At 32.4% G+C, this 7206-nt stretch overlaps 1 non-coding gene across 1 annotated transcript; it reads left to right on the forward strand.

Moving 5' to 3' along the window:
• Positions 1-3299: 3299 nt before the first annotated feature.
• Positions 3300-4258, forward strand: LOC141519810 (18S ribosomal RNA). The gene has a single exon (XR_012477445.1). It is a non-coding gene; the product is annotated as an 18S ribosomal RNA (ribosomal RNA).
• Positions 4259-7206: the final 2948 nt, after the last annotated feature.

Here is a 7206-nt window from a genome sequence, read left to right on the forward strand (position 1 = left end):
GAAGTCACACTGGCTCTCAGGGAGATAACCATCTTCCAGAAGAAGTATCAGCCTAAAGAGAAATACTCTGGCAAGAGTCTTACCAGCCATGACTAAAAGAGAAACATCCTCATGATTGTCATATGACAATCAATTCTTTTATGATTATAAAGATAAACAATGTAGGCATTCTTGAATTCCTGGGGAATAATCTCTTCATGCTGCATGACTTGAAAAATTTCAGTCAGATTTTGTATGTGAATTACATGCCTCCATCTTGTAAATCTGAAACAGAATAATATCAGCACTAGGTGCTTTGCCTCATGAAAAGGAACTAATGGCATTCAAAACCTCTTCTTCACTTGGAATTACAGCTAAGGTCAATGACTTCAGCTTGAGTTAAATAAATGATCAAGGGATTCAGCACTGATTGATGATACTTTGTTTAGAACACTATGTAAGTATTCAGGTCATCTAACTAGGAACTATTCCCTTTTGCTATCCAATGTGACTCCATTAGATCTGAGTAGTTGAGGTGCACCATAGGTCTTTGATCTATAAATAGCCTTCAGGGTATTATAAAAGAACTTTGCATTCTTTCTATCTGCATAAAACTTAATTTTAACTGCCTTCTTACTGAAGCAAGAATCCTAAGTCTCTCTAAGCTACAGTTATACTTTAATTTTGATGTAATGAAATGCTGTCTTCTTTGAAATGGATTAACTTTCTTGCTGGTGCAACCTGTGGAGTTCTCAATTTTCATTTTTCAGCTTCTGTATTTTCCCCTTATTTTCATCGAACCAGTCTTATTGCTTGTGAGTGTTCTGACCCAAAGTAGAAAATGCAGGATTGTACACCAAACTCAGTAAATTGCTCATTTCATTGCTGCTCCAATGTTGCCCATGTTGTGTGTGACTCAACTTTCTCTCCAAATTAAAAATAAACCATTTCTTCTTAGAGAAATACTTGTGTTGTATCATTATTTCTTCTTGTAGTAACTTTGCCTTGGGACTACTGCCTTGGTAGAATGTAAATATTTATCTTGGAGAGGATGAGTCTGTGATCACTACATATTTCCTTTATCACTCTCACATCTTGTCTGTTTCATTTCCTTATAATTAAAGTCTATTAGATGCCAAAGTTTGTGTGTGGATGAATTCAGGACATTTTAATTTGCTTAGGTAAAGTGAAGATAGTGCTTGTGATGAGAAGGTCATGAAATGTGTAAATCTTGAGGAGTAGGTGAAGATTGCTGCTTATTTTCTCATCTCTGTTCCTCTCTAGGACTCTCTGTCATGTCAGATTTACTCAGCCTACTCCAGCAGTAAAGTCATCCACAATTAGAAGTTTGTCCTCTTGTGGTTCAATGATGATAAGAGTTTCTAGGGCTTCATGGAATTTCTCTTTCACTTCATCATGGTTCATCATAGGGAGAGCATATGATGATGGCATGGTATTTTCATGCAACTGTTGTCATGAGCCTCTCATTTACAGTTTTTTTTTTGGCATTTAGGCATTGTTAAGCATTGATTGCTGATTTGGCCAAATTGCCTCAATCACATATTTCCTAATTATTATTGCCTTTATACCAATAGCAGGACTGTTTGAAAACTACATACTAAAACCTAAATGAAGGATCTAAGTAATTTAATTAAAATACTGGCCTTGTAAGCCAGCAACGAAGGAAAAATCCTTCCTCAGACATTCAAGAAGAAGGCCTAATGCCCTACCATCAATACCCAAAGCTGATATTCTAATTAAACTACTTCCGGATAATTATTATCAATTTATATACTATGTCAGTATTAAAATAATTAAAAAATTTTAACTTTTTAAAAAACATACATTATTATGTATAATATTACATTTATTATGTATTTATTTACATATTATGTTATATTATACATAATATATTATGTATTATACACATAAATATTAATATAGTACATTATAAATTTATATAATATACATACATAAATTAGTTATTAGTCCATAAATTCTATAAAATAAATTTAAATGTACATAGTACATTAATTTACTTTACACTAGCATATAAACATGTATATTAATAGCATATATTACTAAATACATAAAATTAAAAATTACTATCAATTTATCAAATAACATTCATATCTCTAATTACTATTTAACTAAAACAGTACATATAACATAAAATGTATAATATTACATAATACATTAAACCCTTAATATTACATAGTACATTTGGTCGTTGGAGTACAACTAACATACATTCAATGAAAGATAGATCATATACCTTTATCCACTAGCATATCATAACCTTTAAGAATACCTTAATAACCATCTCACGAGAGATCACCATCCCGCCATCGTAAGATACAACATCCTTCAGAGCAAGCCCATGAATTGTGGTCGAACCTAACTATGACTTTTCTGGCTATTGGTTGCTACTTCAGGCCCATTCATTCCTAAATCAGCTAGAACTCCTTTTCGTAGAGACATATGTGATGGTATCGGTGCTAATCACCTCATAATAGCGGCATTTTAATGGTCACTGCGGGCATTTAGGGGATTTTATTTGGGGGTGGTTTATCAACTGGGCGGGAGCCTGGAAATTCACCAATGAAATTGTTGACTGACGCGTTTAATGTTAGCGAGCATTTAATGTATACCTCATTTAATGAATCCTTATAAGACTTCTATGAACTATAATTAAGGTTAAGTACAATTAACTATTAGATATATAAAAGATATATTTATTTGATTATTTCTAAAGGAAAATAAATCAATGATTGTAAGACATAATATTTATTTATTTATATATATATTTATATTTATTATTCCACCCCCGTGCAGAAACACACGCTTACACGCGGAATTTATAATAATTTATAATAATTTATAATAATTTGACAAATATTAAACTAATGGTTTATATTCATTAAACCCCCTACCCCCTTACTAAATAAAATTAATTCCGTCAAACCCCAAAACCGGACAATTTAACTTAGCAGAGCCTATTACAGCCCAAAGGAACTAGAGAAAAACTTTATTAGTATATTAGTATATTAGTATATTAGTATATTAGTATATTAGTACATTAGTATATTAGTATATTAGTGTATTATATTATATTATATTATATTATATTATATTATATTAATTGAATTTTTGAATTTTTGAATTTTAGAATTTAAAAAAAATAAATTAATTTAATACTGACATAATATATTAATTAATATTTGCCATAATTTGCCTTCATAAAATTATATAGTTGATGTAGCTTAAACAAAGCAAAGCACTGAAAATGCTTGGATGGATTATAATTAATCCCATAAACACAAAGGTTTGGTCCTAACCTTTCTATTAATTTTAATTAGACCTACACATGCAAGTTTACACCCACCTATGAGAATGCCCTCAAAACTAACTCAGTTTAAGTTAAAAGGAGCTGGTATCAGGCACACTTTAAGTAGCCCATTACACCTTGCTTTACCACACCCCCACGGGAAACAGCAGTGACTAACATTAAGCCATGAACGAAAGTTTGACTAAGTCATAATTAACTTAGGGTTGGTAAATTTCGTGCCAGCCACCGCAGTCATACAATTAACCAAAATTAATAGATTTACGGCGTAAAGCGTGTTTAGACAATTTTATACAATAAAGTTAATATCTAACCAACTGTAATACATTATAGTTAGTACTAAAATAAACCACTAAAGTGACTTTAATAATGTTGAACACATGAAAGCTAAGACACAAACTGGGATTAGATACCCCACTATGCTTAGCCATAAACCTAAGTTAATTAAATAAACAAAATAACTCGCCAGAGAACTACTAGCCAATGCTTAAAACTCAAAGGACTTGGTGGTGCCCTAAACCCATCTAGAGGAGCCTGTTCTATAATCGATAAACCCCGATACACCTAACCCCTTTTTGCCAATTCAGTCTATATACTGCCATTGTCAGCCTACCCCAACAGGGATAAAAAGTAAGCAAAGTTATTAACCATAAAAATGTTAGGTCAAGGTGTAGCAAATGAAGGGGGAAGTAATGGGCTACATTCTCTAACTTAGAGAATAAACGAATCATCTGATGAAATAAAGATGCCTGAAGGAGGATTTAGTAGTAAATTAAGAATAGAGTGCTTAATTGAAATAGGCAATAGGGCGCGCACACACCGCCCGTCACCCTCCTCAACCATCATAATATTATAATTAAATAACAACAATATGACAAAGAGGAGAAAAGTCGTAACATGGTAAGTGTACTGGAAAGTGCACTTGGATTATCAAAATGTAGCTTAACCAAAAGCATTTAGCTTACACCTAAAAGATTTCAGCTAACACTGACCATTTTGAGCCAATCCAAGCCCATATCAACTAAATTAAAAATATTAATAATTAATAACAAATCATTACTCATCAATTTAGTATAGGTGATAGAAAAATTAATATAGGAGCAATAACGATAGTACTGTAAGGGAAAACTGAAAGAAATAATTTAAAGCACAAATAAGCAAAGATTTAATCTTGTACCTTTTGCATAATGATTTAGCTAGTAAATATTGGACAAAAAGAATTAAGCCCACCTTCCCGAAATTAAGTGAGCTACTATAAAACAGCATAATAGAGCCAACTCGTCTATGTAGCAAAATAGTGAGAAGATTTTATAGTAGAGGTGAAAAGCCAACCGAACTTAAAGATAGCTGGTTATCCAAAATATGAATTTAAGTTCAACTTTAAATTTAATTAACGTATTAATAAACCAAACTTAGATTTAAAAGCTAATCAAAAGGGGGACAACTCTTTTGATAATGTAAACAAACTTACTTAGAGGATAATGATAAAAATAAATACATAGTTGGCTTAAAAGCAGCCACCAATTAAGAAAGCGTTAAAGCTCAAATATTAAATTAATTTAATACCATAAAAAAACCAAAATCCCTAATTTTATATTGGATGATTCTATTTATGTATAGAAGACATAATGCTAATATTAGTAACATGAAATAATTCTCCTTGCACTAGCTTAAATTAGAAACGGAAGATCCACTAATAATTAACAAATTTATTGACACAATCATACTACTAGCTATCACTAAATATTATTGTTAATCCAACACAAGAGTGCATATAAGGAAAGATTAAAAGGAATAAAAGGAACTCGGCAAACTAAAACCCTGCCTGTTTACCAAAAACATCACCTCTAACATAATAAGTATTAGAGGCAATGCCTGCCCAGTGAGTAATACTTTAACGGCCACGTTATCCTGACTGTGCAAAGGTAGCATAATCACTTGTCTCTTAAATAGAGACTTGTATGAATGGCATAACGAGGGTTTAACTGTCTTTTATTCTCAATCAGTGAAATTGACCTCCCCGTGCAGAGGCGGGGATTAAAATACAAGCTCTACAGTGCTCCCTTTCAGTTCCACTCCAGAAAAAAAGTATATATATAAAACTATGACTTCAATAAACTGAACCTTCTTTCATTCAGGGTTGCTCATCAGAGATATTTAAAACATTCTTCTAAATGCTACTCTTCTTTACTTCTTTCTTATAAATTTTATTTTGTTATTTAACTCTGATATATCAAGTTGAGGAGAGAAAATTGAGGAATCCCCACCAGGATAGTTCTACCATTTATTTCTTCTAGTATCTTTTCACTTTACTTCAAGAATTTGGATGCTTTGTCATTTTGCATACAAATATGTCATATTTATAATATTTTAATTCATAGGCTACATTTAGCATAAAATGGTCAATATTATTTCTTTTAATTAGGTTATTATAATTTATGTTGTTCTGACATTCTAATTGACTTTTTAATTCAACTAAATTATAATAAATTCTGATATATCTATATATATATCTATATCTATTTATCTATCTATCTATCTATCTATCTATCTATACCCTTTTAAAACTTTGTGTATATGTATGTTTTCAAGTATGTTTCTTGTAAAGTAATTATTATTGTAACCAAATGGCAAAGTAATGTCAGGGAAATTCCTGAGTTATCCCCAAGTCTACTCCAAATAACTTTATATTAGGCTATAAAAACATTCTAGAGTGGCAGAAACAAAAAATAAATCAAAGCACTGAAAAAATTTTCCCGTCCAAGACAAGCTGGAAGATAAGTGAGAAGGATTTATTGCATCAAGGTGAGAGAGCAGTATAGTTTAGCATGGACTTTGCTAATGAAAAATTCCCAACAGCTATAAACAGGAAATGGGGTGTCTAGATCAGTGGCAAGAGTGGTAGTTTCCAGATCTCTCAGTTCAGAAACTGCCAAGGAAACTTGGAGTATCAGCAGGAAATATGTGTCACACTGGGGTGTACATGAAGCATAGTCCACTGCAGGTCTCAGTAGTGTAGATCTGATCCTACTGCACCAGGAGCAGTATTAGAAAGTCATTGAATCAGAACTTCTTCCAGAATTCTAGGTCTACAGAAGCTAAAGAATTTCCAAGGACATAATAGGGGTTTCTTTACTAATGCTGAGGCTCACTTGCTATGACCCTATACCAATCTAGGTCAGAGTCCCATGTAAACATGGGAAGAAAAGGAGCAGTAACGAAACAGAATTCGGTGGCCTCAGCAAAGCAAGGTACCATTAGAATTACAGGGCAGGAAAAAAGTGCTTGTGGTTACCCACAGAACAGAATTCAGGTGCAGAGAATAAGGAAAACCTCTTGTTAGAAAATATGTCTTTTAAAAATTGAAAACTTGCATGTCCATGTCTGAAAAAAAACTATAAAAAAACCTAAAAGCTTGGGGAAAATGGCCCTTAATCGCTGGAGTAAAGCATTATCTTAACAAAAAGCTAAAATTAACTCACAGGCTAGAAAAATGAGAAATTATTAGAAGGAAAAATTATCTGATCATACACAGTTATTATGCCTATAAATTAAGGTCATAACACACACTCAGAAGAAGACAAAGACAAAATTTCTCCATCCAGAATTTGCAAGAAAAATACAAATTGGTCTTAGACTGTAGAAAAGTTCAAAAATGACTTTGAAAACTGAGGGAGTAGACCTCAAATCAAGGTCACAGACACTCCAGAGAAAGTAACCAGTGTCCCCTACTGTCAGGCCCACTTGAAAGTTTCTAAACCCAGTGAGCAATGTCACTAGGATTTTCAAAAATAAAGATGTGTGAACCAGCTCCCTCTCCCCAAAACACAAACTTAGGAAAATGAAAAAAGCTCAACAGAAAGAAGAATCCATAGAAAACT

This window comes from Macrotis lagotis, chromosome 3 (genome assembly GCF_037893015.1).
Source record: "Macrotis lagotis isolate mMagLag1 chromosome 3, bilby.v1.9.chrom.fasta, whole genome shotgun sequence".
In the NCBI taxonomy this organism is placed as follows: Eukaryota; Metazoa; Chordata; class Mammalia; order Peramelemorphia; family Peramelidae; genus Macrotis; species Macrotis lagotis.